At 58.8% G+C, this 14,541-nt stretch overlaps 2 non-coding genes and 1 pseudogene across 2 annotated transcripts; all 3 read left to right on the forward strand.

The window, feature by feature from the left end:
• The window catches only part of LOC142596361 (uncharacterized), a 488,757-nt pseudogene that overhangs the window by 295,115 nt on the left and 179,101 nt on the right, over nucleotides 1–14,541 (forward strand).
• Nucleotides 6,902–6,974, forward strand: TRNAF-GAA (transfer RNA phenylalanine (anticodon GAA)). Its single transcript has one exon. It is a non-coding gene; the product is annotated as a tRNA-Phe (tRNA).
• On the forward strand, nucleotides 12,484–12,556 carry TRNAF-GAA (transfer RNA phenylalanine (anticodon GAA)). Its single transcript has one exon. It is a non-coding gene; the product is annotated as a tRNA-Phe (tRNA).

Here is a 14,541-nt window from a genome sequence, read left to right on the forward strand (position 1 = left end):
TCCCTGGGAGGTGACAGAGACGCTAAGCCTGGAAAGTACTTCCACGTACATTGTACTGGCTTTGGCCGGGATGGACTTCATTTTCTGCACAGCAGCCCGCGTGGCTGGGGGCTTGTGGCCAGCACAGCGTTGATAACACACCAGTGTTGCAGCTCTTTGCTGAACAGTGCTGAACAGCGCTGAACAGCGTCAAGGCCTTCTCCGTTTCGCTCTCTTCCAGCAGCTCGCCTGGATTTCTTGATGAGGGACGAGCAGGGCACGCCATTTAGCAAGGCAAAGACTCACGCTGTGCATTGGCATCCATGCCCTGGTTTCGGTAGCCAGGAGGCTGCATGCGTGGCCTCGGTCAGATAAGACCCACGGGCCCGCTCCGTGCCAGATAGGGCTGCTTCCAGCCAGCTCCAAAATGGACCCAGTGCTGGCCAAAACCGAGCCCATCGACAAAGCTGCTGGAGCTTCTGTCAAAACGCATTTGAAAAAGGGCACAACTGCCACACTGGGATAGGCGTTGGGGAACCAAACAGTGTGAGAAGCCAGCCCCGCAGACACCATGGTCGGGGAAGAAGAAGGGGGAGGCGGTAGTCCAGGCACCAGAGCAGAGATTCCACTGCAGCCCACGGAGAAGACCACAGCACAGCAGAGGTTCCCCTGCAGCCTACGGAGAAGGCCATGGTGGAGAAGGTAAGCCCTGCAGCCCGTGGAGGACCCAGCACCAGAGAAAGTGGATAATTCCCGAGAGAACTGTGGCCTGTGAAGAGCCCACAGTGGAGCGGGTTCACCTCGAGGGACTGTAGCCTGTAGGAGGGACCCCATGGGGACAGTGTGAGAAAGAAGGAAGGAGCAGCAGACAGGAACCGCTGTGGGCCGACCACAACCCCCATTCCCCATCCCCTGGCGCTGCTCGGCAGGGACGAGGTAGAAGAGTTGGGAGCAAAGGAGGGAAGTTGAGCTGGGGAAAGAGAGGGTGGGGAGGAGGCCTTCCATGGCCAGGGAAGGAGACAAGGTCTTCCAACAGCCCCACACCTCTTCCACCGTCAGCCTTTGCGGTTACACCTGCCCGGCCTGCCCACTCGCTTTGCCACCGTCACGTTTGCGCTCAAGTCCCACACGCGTTTTGGCATGCCCGGTGCAAGCTGCCATCCACCCAAATCTGGAGCCCACCTGGCCATGGAGGCAGAGAGAGGCCAGGGCCCCTCTGCCCAGGGCTGGGCACAGCTTCTCCCTGCGAACCTGCCCCAGCAACGCTCCTCGTGCCCGTCAGCCTCTGGCCTGGCACGGGTGCCACAGGGACAAGGGCTGCTGGGGCAGGGCTGGAGTAGCTCAGCTGGGAGAGCGTTAGACTGAAGATCTAAAGGTCCCTGGTTCAACCCCGGGCTTCAGCAATGCTTTTCTCCCTCACGCTTTTGCACAGCCTGCCTGCCACATTCCAGCCTGCCCCGGCCCTCCTTGCTCCTTCGCCTCTTGCCAGAGCGCTGCCCCTGCTCTGCAGCTGCACATCTGTGCCGTAGAAGGAGCCTTCCTCTTGCACCACAAGCCCACAGCCTTCCCCTGGGCAGGACTCTCCATTCGCTGCTGCTTTGGCGGGCTCTCCACCTGCCCCTCCTTCCCTGCTCCACAGCAACTGGGAGCTCTCCTTCGTGGGGTCTCCGCAAAGACCTTCTCTCTCTCCTCTTTGTCATTCCTCATGGTGTGCACACTGCTCCCATCCTCACGCCCCTCCCTCACCTGGCCCTCGGTTCCCGGACCACAGGCCACCGTCCCCCCAGTCCCGGGGACACGCACTCCCTGGACCTGAGGCCTGAACGGCAGCAGCCTCCCTCCGGAGCTCCGTCGCAGGCACACCGCTGATGTGCCCAGGACAGCTGGCAGGGCTGTGCCCAAATACACTCACCCACCACACCGGACTCTCCAGACCAGCTGCAGCCCCTCGCAGACATCGGGCCCTGCACTGAGGAAGACAGTCCTGCTCGTGAGCTCCAGCCAGCTGCTGGGCTCCCCTCTTGCAACCTCGAGCTGCTACAGAACCCTGCCCGCCCGTCACGAACACAGTGACAGATGCTTTGGGTCGGAAGGGACCTTTAGAGGTCATCTAGCCCAACCCCCCTGCAGTGAGCAGGGACAGCTTTAACCAGATCGGGTTGCTCAGAGACCCGTCCAACCTGACCTGGAATGTTTCCAGGGATGGGGCCTCCACTGCCTCTCTGGGCAACGCCTTCCAGTGCTTCACCACCCTCATTGGAAACAATTTCTTCCTTATATCCACTCTAAATCTATTCCTCTTCAGTTTAAAACCATTACTCCTTGACCTAGCACTACAGGCCCTGCTAAAAAGTCTCTCCCCGTCTTTCTCATAAGCCCCCTTGAAGCACTGAAAGGCCACAAGAAGGTCTCCCCGCAGCCTTCTCTTCTCCAGGCGGAACAACCCCAACTCTCTCAGCCTGGCCTCGTAGGAGAGGGGCTCCAGCCCTCGCATCATTTTTGTGGCCCTCCTCTGGACCCGCTCCAACGGCTCCATGTCCTTCTTCTGCTGAGGGCTCCAGAGCTGGACGCAGTGCTCCGCGTGACGTCTCACCAGAGCAGACTAGAGGGGCAGAATCCCCTCCCTCGACCTGCTGCCCACGCTTCTTTTGATGCAGCCCGGCATACGGTCGGCTTTCTGGGCTGCAAGCGCACATTGCCGGCTCATGTCCAGCTTTTCATCCACCCGTACCCCCAAGTCTTTCTCCGCAGGGCTGCTCCCAATGCCTTCATCCCCCCAGCCTGCATTGATATCGGGGGTTGCCCCGTCCCAGGTGCACGACCTTGCACTTGGCCTCGGTGAACCTCACGAGGGTCGCACAGGCCCACCTCTCCAGCTTGTCCGGGTCCCTTTGGACGACATCTCGTCCTTCTGGCGTGTCAACTGCACCGCTCGGCTTGGTGTCGTCGGCAAACTTGCTGAGGGTGCACTCGATCCCGCTCTCTATGTCACTGAGGAAGATCTGAAACGGCACCGGTCCCAGTACGGGCCCCTGAGGGACTCCACTTGTCACCGGTCTCCATGCGGACATCGAGCCGTAGAACACTACCCCATTCCCTATCCACCGAACAGCCCACCCATCAAACCCGTATCTCCCCAATTTAGAGAGAAGGGTGTTGTGGGGGACTGTGGCGAACGCTTTACAGGAGTCCAAAGAGATGACACCCGTGGCTTTTCCCTTGCCCACTGATGCAGCCACTCCTTCATAGAAAGCCACTGGCTTGGTCAGGCAGGACTTGCCCTTGGTGAAGCCGTGCTGCCTGTCTCGAATCACCTCCCTGTCTTCCATGGGCTTGAGCGTAGCTTCTAGGAGGATCTGTTCCATGATCTTCCCAGGCACAGAGGTGAGGCTGACAGGGCGGTACTTCCCAGGGTCCTCCTTTCTTCCCTTTTTAAAAATGGGCACAACATTCCCCTTCTTCCAGTCACCAGGGACTTCACCTGACTGCCATCACTTGTCAAATGTCATGGAGAGTGCCTTGGCAACTCCATCAGCCAGTTCCCTCAGGACTCTGTGATGCATCTCATCAGGTCCCATAGACTTGTGCACATTCACGTTCCTCAGGTGGTCTCGAAACGGAACTTCCCTTACAGCGGGAGGGGCTTTGCCCCCCTGGGCCCCATCTTGCGGTCCGTCGACTCGGGAGGGGCAAGGAGAGAGGTTGCCGGTGAAGACTGAGGCAAAGAAGTTGTCGAGCACCTCCGCTGTCTCCTCGCCTGTTGATACTAGGTCGCCGTTCTTGTTCATCACAGGGGGGGTACGCTTCCTTTAACCTGCCTTTTCTGGTTGACATACCTGTAGAAGCCCTTCTTGTTAGTCTTTACATCCCTTGCCAAATTCAGCTCCAGCTGCGCCTTGGCCTTCCTGACCCCCTTCCCTACACAACCAGGCAGCTTCCCTCTACTCTTCCCAGGACACAGCACTGTCCCTGCTTCCACTGGCTCATCATTATTATTATCGTTACTATTTTACTTTATTTCAATTCGTAAACTGTTCTTATCTCGACGCAGGAGTTTTCTCACTCTTACTCCTCCGATCCTAGCCCCCTATCCCACCAGGGCAGGGGCAGTGAGCGAGCGGCTGCACGGTGCTTAGCTGCTGGCTGGGGTTAAACCACGACACGTCAACCGACACGGCTCCCAGGCAGTGACACGCAGGGATCTCCTTTACCCTTGCAGAGGAAAGGGATTCAGCTAGGTCAGCTGAGCTGTCTCATCCTGGCTCTGTAGGCTTGCGGCTGGAAGGGGACTCGGCTATCTCACACGCCTGCCACAAATGCACACGAGGTGGCATTCCTCCCGCCTCAGTTCAGGGGTGCACAAAACGGCCACAGAAATGATGCGAGGGCTGGAGCCCCTCTCCTACGAGGACAGGCCGAGAGGGTTGGGCTTGTTCCGCCTGGAGAAGAGAAGGCTGCGGGGAGACCTTCTTGCGGCCTTTCAGTGCTTCAAGGGCGCTTAGGAGAAAGACGGGGAGAGACTTTTTAGCAGGGCCTGCAGTGCTAGGACCAGGAGTAACGGGTTTAAACTAAGGGAGGGTACATTCAGGCTAGATATAAGGAAGAAATGTTTTACGGCGAGGGTGGTGAAACACTGGAACAGCTCACCCAGAGAGGTGGGAGATGCCCCATCCGTGGAAACATTCAAGGTCAGGTCGGACCGGGCCTTGAGCAACCTCATCTGGTTGAAGATGGCCCTCCTCATCGCAGGGGGGCTGGGCCAGACGACCTTTAAATGTGCCTTCCAACGCAAACCATTCTATGATTCTGTGATTCTGTGAAAATAAGCACCTGCATGTGAGCTCCTTGTCTCCGCTCCCGTGCTAATTCATGGATATGGAGGCCGCGGGTGAGCTGCTCAGGCACAAACACATGGTATCGTTCCAGGGGCCAGAGGTGGCCAGGCAAAAATGCCATGAGACCTGCAGGGATGAACAAGGACCTCCTGGCAAAACTCAGGCATGAAATAAAAGCATACAGAGGCTGGAAGCAGGGACAGGTCACCTGGCAGGACTACAGGGACGCTGCCCGAGCACGCAGAGATGCCATTTGGAACGCGGAGGCCCCAGTGGAATTGATTCTGGCGAGCGATGTTAACGGCGGCAGCAGGAAGGGTTTCTGTAATGACATAGGTGAGAAAAGGAAGACCAGGGAAAATTTGGGCCCCCTGCTGAATGAGGCGGGGGACCTGGTCGCACAGGACATTGGAAAAGGCTGAACGCCGCCTTCGCCTCCTCTTTTACTAGCACGACCGGCCTTCGGGAACGCCAGGTGCCAGAGATGAGGGGGATCGAGCCTGGGGCCAGGCAGGCATACCCTTGATGGAAGAGGGTCAGGTCAGGGAACACCTGCGCCAGCTGGACACGCGTAAGTCGTGGGCCCTGACGGCAGGCACCCATGGGTGCCAACGGAGCTGGCAGATGTCAGTGCGAGGACACTCTCCACCCATCTTTGACCAGTCACCGAAACTGGGGGAAGTGCCCAAAGACTGGAAGAAATCAAATGCCACTCCTATTTTCAAGAAGGGCAAGAGGGAGGACCTGGGGAACTACAGGCCGGTCAGCCCCTCCACGATCCCTGGGAGGTGACAGAGACGCTAAGCCTGGAAAGTACTTCCACGTACATTGTACTGGCTTTGGCCGGGATGGACTTCATTTTCTGCACAGCAGCCCGCGTGGCTGGGGGCTTGTGGCCAGCACAGCGTTGATAACACACCAGTGTTGCAGCTCTTTGCTGAACAGTGCTGAACAGCGCTGAACAGCGTCAAGGCCTTCTCCGTTTCGCTCTCTTCCAGCAGCTCGCCTGGATTTCTTGATGAGGGACGAGCAGGGCACGCCATTTAGCAAGGCAAAGACTCACGCTGTGCATTGGCATCCATGCCCTGGTTTCGGTAGCCAGGAGGCTGCATGCGTGGCCTCGGTCAGATAAGACCCACGGGCCCGCTCCGTGCCAGATAGGGCTGCTTCCAGCCAGCTCCAAAATGGACCCAGTGCTGGCCAAAACCGAGCCCATCGACAAAGCTGCTGGAGCTTCTGTCAAAACGCATTTGAAAAAGGGCACAACTGCCACACTGGGATAGGCGTTGGGGAACCAAACGGTGTGAGAAGCCAGCCCCGCAGACACCATGGTCGGGGAAGAAGAAGGGGGAGGCGGTAGTCCAGGCACCAGAGCAGAGATTCCACTGCAGCCCACGGAGAAGACCACAGCACAGCAGAGGTTCCCCTGCAGCCTACGGAGAAGGCCATGGTGGAGAAGGTAAGCCCTGCAGCCCGTGGAGGACCCAGCACCAGAGAAAGTGGATAATTCCCGAGAGAACTGTGGCCTGTGAAGAGCCCACAGTGGAGCGGGTTCACCTCGAGGGACTGTAGCCTGTAGGAGGGACCCCATGGGGACAGTGTGAGAAAGAAGGAAGGAGCAGCAGACAGGAACCGCTGTGGGCCGACCACAACCCCCATTCCCCATCCCCTGGCGCTGCTCGGCAGGGACGAGGTAGAAGAGTTGGGAGCAAAGGAGGGAAGTTGAGCTGGGGAAAGAGAGGGTGGGGAGGAGGCCTTCCATGGCCAGGGAAGGAGACAAGGTCTTCCAACAGCCCCACACCTCTTCCACCGTCAGCCTTTGCGGTTACACCTGCCCGGCCTGCCCACTCGCTTTGCCACCGTCACGTTTGCGCTCAAGTCCCACACGCGTTTTGGCATGCCCGGTGCAAGCTGCCATCCACCCAAATCTGGAGCCCACCTGGCCATGGAGGCAGAGAGAGGCCAGGGCCCCTCTGCCCAGGGCTGGGCACAGCTTCTCCCTGCGAACCTGCCCCAGCAACGCTCCTCGTGCCCGTCAGCCTCTGGCCTGGCACGGGTGCCACAGGGACAAGGGCTGCTGGGGCAGGGCTGGAGTAGCTCAGCTGGGAGAGCGTTAGACTGAAGATCTAAAGGTCCCTGGTTCAACCCCGGGCTTCAGCAATGCTTTTCTCCCTCACGCTTTTGCACAGCCTGCCTGCCACATTCCAGCCTGCCCCGGCCCTCCTTGCTCCTTCGCCTCTTGCCAGAGCGCTGCCCCTGCTCTGCAGCTGCACATCTGTGCCGTAGAAGGAGCCTTCCTCTTGCACCACAAGCCCACAGCCTTCCCCTGGGCAGGACTCTCCATTCGCTGCTGCTTTGGCGGGCTCTCCACCTGCCCCTCCTTCCCTGCTCCACAGCAACTGGGAGCTCTCCTTCGTGGGGTCTCCGCAAAGACCTTCTCTCTCTCCTCTTTGTCATTCCTCATGGTGTGCACACTGCTCCCATCCTCACGCCCCTCCCTCACCTGGCCCTCGGTTCCCGGACCACAGGCCACCGTCCCCCCAGTCCCGGGGACACGCACTCCCTGGACCTGAGGCCTGAACGGCAGCAGCCTCCCTCCGGAGCTCCGTCGCAGGCACACCGCTGATGTGCCCAGGACAGCTGGCAGGGCTGTGCCCAAATACACTCACCCACCACACCGGACTCTCCAGACCAGCTGCAGCCCCTCGCAGACATCGGGCCCTGCACTGAGGAAGACAGTCCTGCTCGTGAGCTCCAGCCAGCTGCTGGGCTCCCCTCTTGCAACCTCGAGCTGCTACAGAACCCTGCCCGCCCGTCACGAACACAGTGACAGATGCTTTGGGTCGGAAGGGACCTTTAGAGGTCATCTAGCCCAACCCCCCTGCAGTGAGCAGGGACAGCTTTAACCAGATCGGGTTGCTCAGAGACCCGTCCAACCTGACCTGGAATGTTTCCAGGGATGGGGCCTCCACTGCCTCTCTGGGCAACGCCTTCCAGTGCTTCACCACCCTCATTGGAAACAATTTCTTCCTTATATCCACTCTAAATCTATTCCTCTTCAGTTTAAAACCATTACTCCTTGACCTAGCACTACAGGCCCTGCTAAAAAGTCTCTCCCCGTCTTTCTCATAAGCCCCCTTGAAGCACTGAAAGGCCACAAGAAGGTCTCCCCGCAGCCTTCTCTTCTCCAGGCGGAACAACCCCAACTCTCTCAGCCTGGCCTCGTAGGAGAGGGGCTCCAGCCCTCGCATCATTTTTGTGGCCCTCCTCTGGACCCGCTCCAACGGCTCCATGTCCTTCTTCTGCTGAGGGCTCCAGAGCTGGACGCAGTGCTCCGCGTGACGTCTCACCAGAGCAGACTAGAGGGGCAGAATCCCCTCCCTCGACCTGCTGCCCACGCTTCTTTTGATGCAGCCCGGCATACGGTCGGCTTTCTGGGCTGCAAGCGCACATTGCCGGCTCATGTCCAGCTTTTCATCCACCCGTACCCCCAAGTCTTTCTCCGCAGGGCTGCTCCCAATGCCTTCGTCCCCCCAGCCTGCATTGATATCGGGGGTTGCCCCGTCCCAGGTGCACGACCTTGCACTTGGCCTCGGTGAACCTCACGAGGGTCGCACAGGCCCACCTCTCCAGCTTGTCCGGGTCCCTTTGGACGACATCTCGTCCTTCTGGCGTGTCAACTGCACCGCTCGGCTTGGTGTCGTCGGCAAACTTGCTGAGGGTGCACTCGATCCCGCTCTCTATGTCACTGAGGAAGATCTGAAACGGCACCGGTCCCAGTACGGGCCCCTGAGGGACTCCACTTGTCACCGGTCTCCATGCGGACATCGAGCCGTAGAACACTACCCCATTCCCTATCCACCGAACAGCCCACCCATCAAACCCGTATCTCCCCAATTTAGAGAGAAGGGTGTTGTGGGGGACTGTGGCGAACGCTTTACAGGAGTCCAAAGAGATGACACCCGTGGCTTTTCCCTTGCCCACTGATGCAGCCACTCCTTCATAGAAAGCCACTGGCTTGGTCAGGCAGGACTTGCCCTTGGTGAAGCCGTGCTGCCTGTCTCAAATCACCTCCCTGTCTTCCATGGGCTTGAGCGTAGCTTCTAGGAGGATCTGTTCCATGATCTTCCCAGGCACAGAGGTGAGGCTGACAGGGCGGTACTTCCCAGGGTCCTCCTTTCTTCCCTTTTTAAAAATGGGCACAACATTCCCCTTCTTCCAGTCACCAGGGACTTCACCTGACTGCCATCACTTGTCAAATGTCATGGAGAGTGCCTTGGCAACTCCATCAGCCAGTTCCCTCAGGACTCTGCGATGCATCTCATCAGGTCCCATAGACTTGTGCACATTCACGTTCCTCAGGTGGTCTCGAAACGGAACTTCCCTTACAGCGGGAGGGGCTTTGCCCCCCTGGGCCCCATCTTGCGGTCCGTCGACTCGGGAGGGGCAAGGAGAGAGGTTGCCGGTGAAGACTGAGGCAAAGAAGTTGTCGAGCACCTCCGCTGTCTCCTCGCCTGTTGATACTAGGTCGCCGTTCTTGTTCATCACAGGGGGGGTACGCTTCCTTTAACCTGCCTTTTCTGGTTGACATACCTGTAGAAGCCCTTCTTGTTAGTCTTTACATCCCTTGCCAAATTCAGCTCCAGCTGCGCCTTGGCCTTCCTGACCCCCTTCCCTACACAACCAGGCAGCTTCCCTCTACTCTTCCCAGGACACAGCACTGTCCCTGCTTCCACTGGCTCATCATTATTATTATCGTTACTATTTTACTTTATTTCAATTCGTAAACTGTTCTTATCTCGACGCAGGAGTTTTCTCACTCTTACTCCTCCGATCCTAGCCCCCCATCCCACCAGGGCAGGGGCAGTGAGCGAGCGGCTGCACGGTGCTTAGCTGCTGGCTGGGGTTAAACCACGACACGTCAACCGACACGGCTCCCAGGCAGTGACACGCAGGGATCTCCTTTACCCTTGCAGAGGAAAGGGATTCAGCTAGGTCAGCTGAGCTGTCTCATCCTGGCTCTGTAGGCTTGCGGCTGGAAGGGGACTCGGCTATCTCACACGCCTGCCACAAATGCACACGAGGTGGCATTCCTCCCGCCTCAGTTCAGGGGTGCACAAAACGGCCACAGAAATGATGCGAGGGCTGGAGCCCCTCTCCTACGAGGACAGGCCGAGAGGGTTGGGCTTGTTCCGCCTGGAGAAGAGAAGGCTGCGGGGAGACCTTCTTGCGGCCTTTCAGTGCTTCAAGGGCGCTTAGGAGAAAGACGGGGAGAGACTTTTTAGCAGGGCCTGCAGTGCTAGGACCAGGAGTAACGGGTTTAAACTAAGGGAGGGTACATTCAGGCTAGATATAAGGAAGAAATGTTTTACGGCGAGGGTGGTGAAACACTGGAACAGCTCACCCAGAGAGGTGGGAGATGCCCCATCCGTGGAAACATTCAAGGTCAGGTCGGACCGGGCCTTGAGCAACCTCATCTGGTTGAAGATGGCCCTCCTCATCGCAGGGGGGCTGGGCCAGACGACCTTTAAATGTGCCTTCCAACGCAAACCATTCTATGATTCTGTGATTCTGTGAAAATAAGCACCTGCATGTGAGCTCCTTGTCTCCGCTCCCGTGCTAATTCATGGATATGGAGGCCGCGGGTGAGCTGCTCAGGCACAAACACATGGTATCGTTCCAGGGGCCAGAGGTGGCCAGGCAAAAATGCCATGAGACCTGCAGGGATGAACAAGGACCTCCTGGCAAAACTCAGGCATGAAATAAAAGCATACAGAGGCTGGAAGCAGGGACAGGTCACCTGGCAGGACTACAGGGACGCTGCCCGAGCACGCAGAGATGCCATTTGGAACGCGGAGGCCCCAGTGGAATTGATTCTGGCGAGCGATGTTAACGGCGGCAGCAGGAAGGGTTTCTGTAATGACATAGGTGAGAAAAGGAAGACCAGGGAAAATTTGGGCCCCCTGCTGAATGAGGCGGGGGACCTGGTCGCACAGGACATTGGAAAAGGCTGAACGCCGCCTTCGCCTCCTCTTTTACTAGCACGACCGGCCTTCGGGAACGCCAGGTGCCAGAGATGAGGGGGATCGAGCCTGGGGCCAGGCAGGCATACCCTTGATGGAAGAGGGTCAGGTCAGGGAACACCTGCGCCAGCTGGACACGCGTAAGTCGTGGGCCCTGACGGCAGGCACCCATGGGTGCCGACGGAGCTGGCAGATGTCAGTGCGAGGACACTCTCCACCCATCTTTGACCAGTCACCGAAACTGGGGGAAGTGCCCAAAGACTGGAAGAAATCAAATGCCACTCCTATTTTCAAGAAGGGCAAGAGGGAGGACCTGGGGAACTACAGGCCGGTCAGCCCCTCCACGATCCCTGGGAGGTGACAGAGACGCTAAGCCTGGAAAGTACTTCCACGTACATTGTACTGGCTTTGGCCGGGATGGACTTCATTTTCTGCACAGCAGCCCGCGTGGCTGGGGGCTTGTGGCCAGCACAGCGTTGATAACACACCAGTGTTGCAGCTCTTTGCTGAACAGCGCTGAACAGCATCAAGGCCTTCTCCGTTTCGCTCTCTTCCAGCAGCTCGCCTGGATTTCTTGATGAGGGACGAGCAGGGCACGCCATTTAGCAAGGCAAAGACTCACGCTGTGCATTGGCATCCATGCCCTGGTTTCGGTAGCCAGGAGGCTGCATGCGTGGCCTCGGTCAGATAAGACCCACGGGCCCGCTCCGTGCCAGATAGGGCTGCTTCCAGCCAGCTCCAAAATGGACCCAGTGCTGGCCAAAACCGAGCCCATCGACAAAGCTGCTGGAGCTTCTGTCAAAACGCATTTGAAAAAGGGCACAACTGCCACACTGGGATAGGCGTTGGGGAACCAAACGGTGTGAGAAGCCAGCCCCGCAGACACCATGGTCGGGGAAGAAGAAGGGGGAGGCGGTAGTCCAGGCACCAGAGCAGAGATTCCACTGCAGCCCACGGAGAAGACCACAGCACAGCAGAGGTTCCCCTGCAGCCTACGGAGAAGGCCATGGTGGAGAAGGTAAGCCCTGCAGCCCGTGGAGGACCCAGCACCAGAGAAAGTGGATAATTCCCGAGAGAACTGTGGCCTGTGAAGAGCCCACAGTGGAGCGGGTTCACCTCGAGGGACTGTAGCCTGTAGGAGGGACCCCATGGGGACAGTGTGAGAAAGAAGGAAGGAGCAGCAGACAGGAACCGCTGTGGGCCGACCACAACCCCCATTCCCCATCCCCTGGCGCTGCTCGGCAGGGACGAGGTAGAAGAGTTGGGAGCAAAGGAGGGAAGTTGAGCTGGGGAAAGAGAGGGTGGGGAGGAGGCCTTCCATGGCCAGGGAAGGAGACAAGGTCTTCCAACAGCCCCACACCTCTTCCACCGTCAGCCTTTGCGGTTACACCTGCCCGGCCTGCCCACTCGCTTTGCCACCGTCACGTTTGCGCTCAAGTCCCACACGCGTTTTGGCATGCCCGGTGCAAGCTGCCATCCACCCAAATCTGGAGCCCACCTGGCCATGGAGGCAGAGAGAGGCCAGGGCCCCTCTGCCCAGGGCTGGGCACAGCTTCTCCCTGCGAACCTGCCCCAGCAACGCTCCTCGTGCCCGTCAGCCTCTGGCCTGGCACGGGTGCCACAGGGACAAGGGCTGCTGGGGCAGGGCTGGAGTAGCTCAGCTGGGAGAGCGTTAGACTGAAGATCTAAAGGTCCCTGGTTCAACCCCGGGCTTCAGCAATGCTTTTCTCCCTCACGCTTTTGCACAGCCTGCCTGCCACATTCCAGCCTGCCCCGGCCCTCCTTGCTCCTTCGCCTCTTGCCAGAGCGCTGCCCCTGCTCTGCAGCTGCACATCTGTGCCGTAGAAGGAGCCTTCCTCTTGCACCACAAGCCCACAGCCTTCCCCTGGGCAGGACTCTCCATTCGCTGCTGCTTTGGCGGGCTCTCCACCTGCCCCTCCTTCCCTGCTCCACAGCAACTGGGAGCTCTCCTTCGTGGGGTCTCCGCAAAGACCTTCTCTCTCTCCTCTTTGTCATTCCTCATGGTGTGCACACTGCTCCCATCCTCACGCCCCTCCCTCACCTGGCCCTCGGTTCCCGGACCACAGGCCACCGTCCCCCCAGTCCCGGGGACACGCACTCCCTGGACCTGAGGCCTGAACGGCAGCAGCCTCCCTCCGGAGCTCCGTCGCAGGCACACCGCTGATGTGCCCAGGACAGCTGGCAGGGCTGTGCCCAAATACACTCACCCACCACACCGGACTCTCCAGACCAGCTGCAGCCCCTCGCAGACATCGGGCCCTGCACTGAGGAAGACAGTCCTGCTCGTGAGCTCCAGCCAGCTGCTGGGCTCCCCTCTTGCAACCTCGAGCTGCTACAGAACCCTGCCCGCCCGTCACGAACACAGTGACAGATGCTTTGGGTCGGAAGGGACCTTTAGAGGTCATCTAGCCCAACCCCCCTGCAGTGAGCAGGGACAGCTTTAACCAGATCGGGTTGCTCAGAGACCCGTCCAACCTGACCTGGAATGTTTCCAGGGATGGGGCCTCCACTGCCTCTCTGGGCAACGCCTTCCAGTGCTTCACCACCCTCATTGGAAACAATTTCTTCCTTATATCCACTCTAAATCTATTCCTCTTCAGTTTAAAACCATTACTCCTTGACCTAGCACTACAGGCCCTGCTAAAAAGTCTCTCCCCGTCTTTCTCATAAGCCCCCTTGAAGCACTGAAAGGCCACAAGAAGGTCTCCCCGCAGCCTTCTCTTCTCCAGGCGGAACAACCCCAACTCTCTCAGCCTGGCCTCGTAGGAGAGGGGCTCCAGCCCTCGCATCATTTTTGTGGCCCTCCTCTGGACCCGCTCCAACGGCTCCATGTCCTTCTTCTGCTGAGGGCTCCAGAGCTGGACGCAGTGCTCCGCGTGACGTCTCACCAGAGCAGACTAGAGGGGCAGAATCCCCTCCCTCGACCTGCTGCCCACGCTTCTTTTGATGCAGCCCGGCATACGGTCGGCTTTCTGGGCTGCAAGCGCACATTGCCGGCTCATGTCCAGCTTTTCATCCACCCGTACCCCCAAGTCTTTCTCCGCAGGGCTGCTCCCAATGCCTTCATCCCCCCAGCCTGCATTGATATCGGGGGTTGCCCCGTCCCAGGTGCACGACCTTGCACTTGGCCTCGGTGAACCTCACGAGGGTCGCACAGGCCCACCTCTCCAGCTTGTCCGGGTCCCTTTGGACGACATCTCGTCCTTCTGGCGTGTCAACTGCACCGCTCGGCTTGGTGTCGTCGGCAAACTTGCTGAGGGTGCACTCGATCCCGCTCTCTATGTCACTGAGGAAGATCTGAAACGGCACCGGTCCCAGTACGGGCCCCTGAGGGACTCCACTTGTCACCGGTCTCCATGCGGACATCGAGCCGTAGAACACTACCCCATTCCCTATCCACCGAACAGCCCACCCATCAAACCCGTATCTCCCCAATTTAGAGAGAAGGGTGTTGTGGGGGACTGTGGCGAACGCTTTACAGGAGTCCAAAGAGATGACACCCGTGGCTTTTCCCTTGCCCACTGATGCAGCCACTCCTTCATAGAAAGCCACTGGCTTGGTCAGGCAGGACTTGCCCTTGGTGAAGCCGTGCTGCCTGTCTCAAATCACCTCCCTGTCTTCCATGGGCTTGAGCGTAGCTTCTAGGAGGATCTGTTCCATGATCTTCCCAGGCACAGAGGTGA

This window comes from Pelecanus crispus, chromosome 31 (assembly GCF_030463565.1).
Source record: "Pelecanus crispus isolate bPelCri1 chromosome 31, bPelCri1.pri, whole genome shotgun sequence".
Lineage (NCBI taxonomy): Eukaryota > Metazoa > Chordata > Aves > Pelecaniformes > Pelecanidae > Pelecanus > Pelecanus crispus.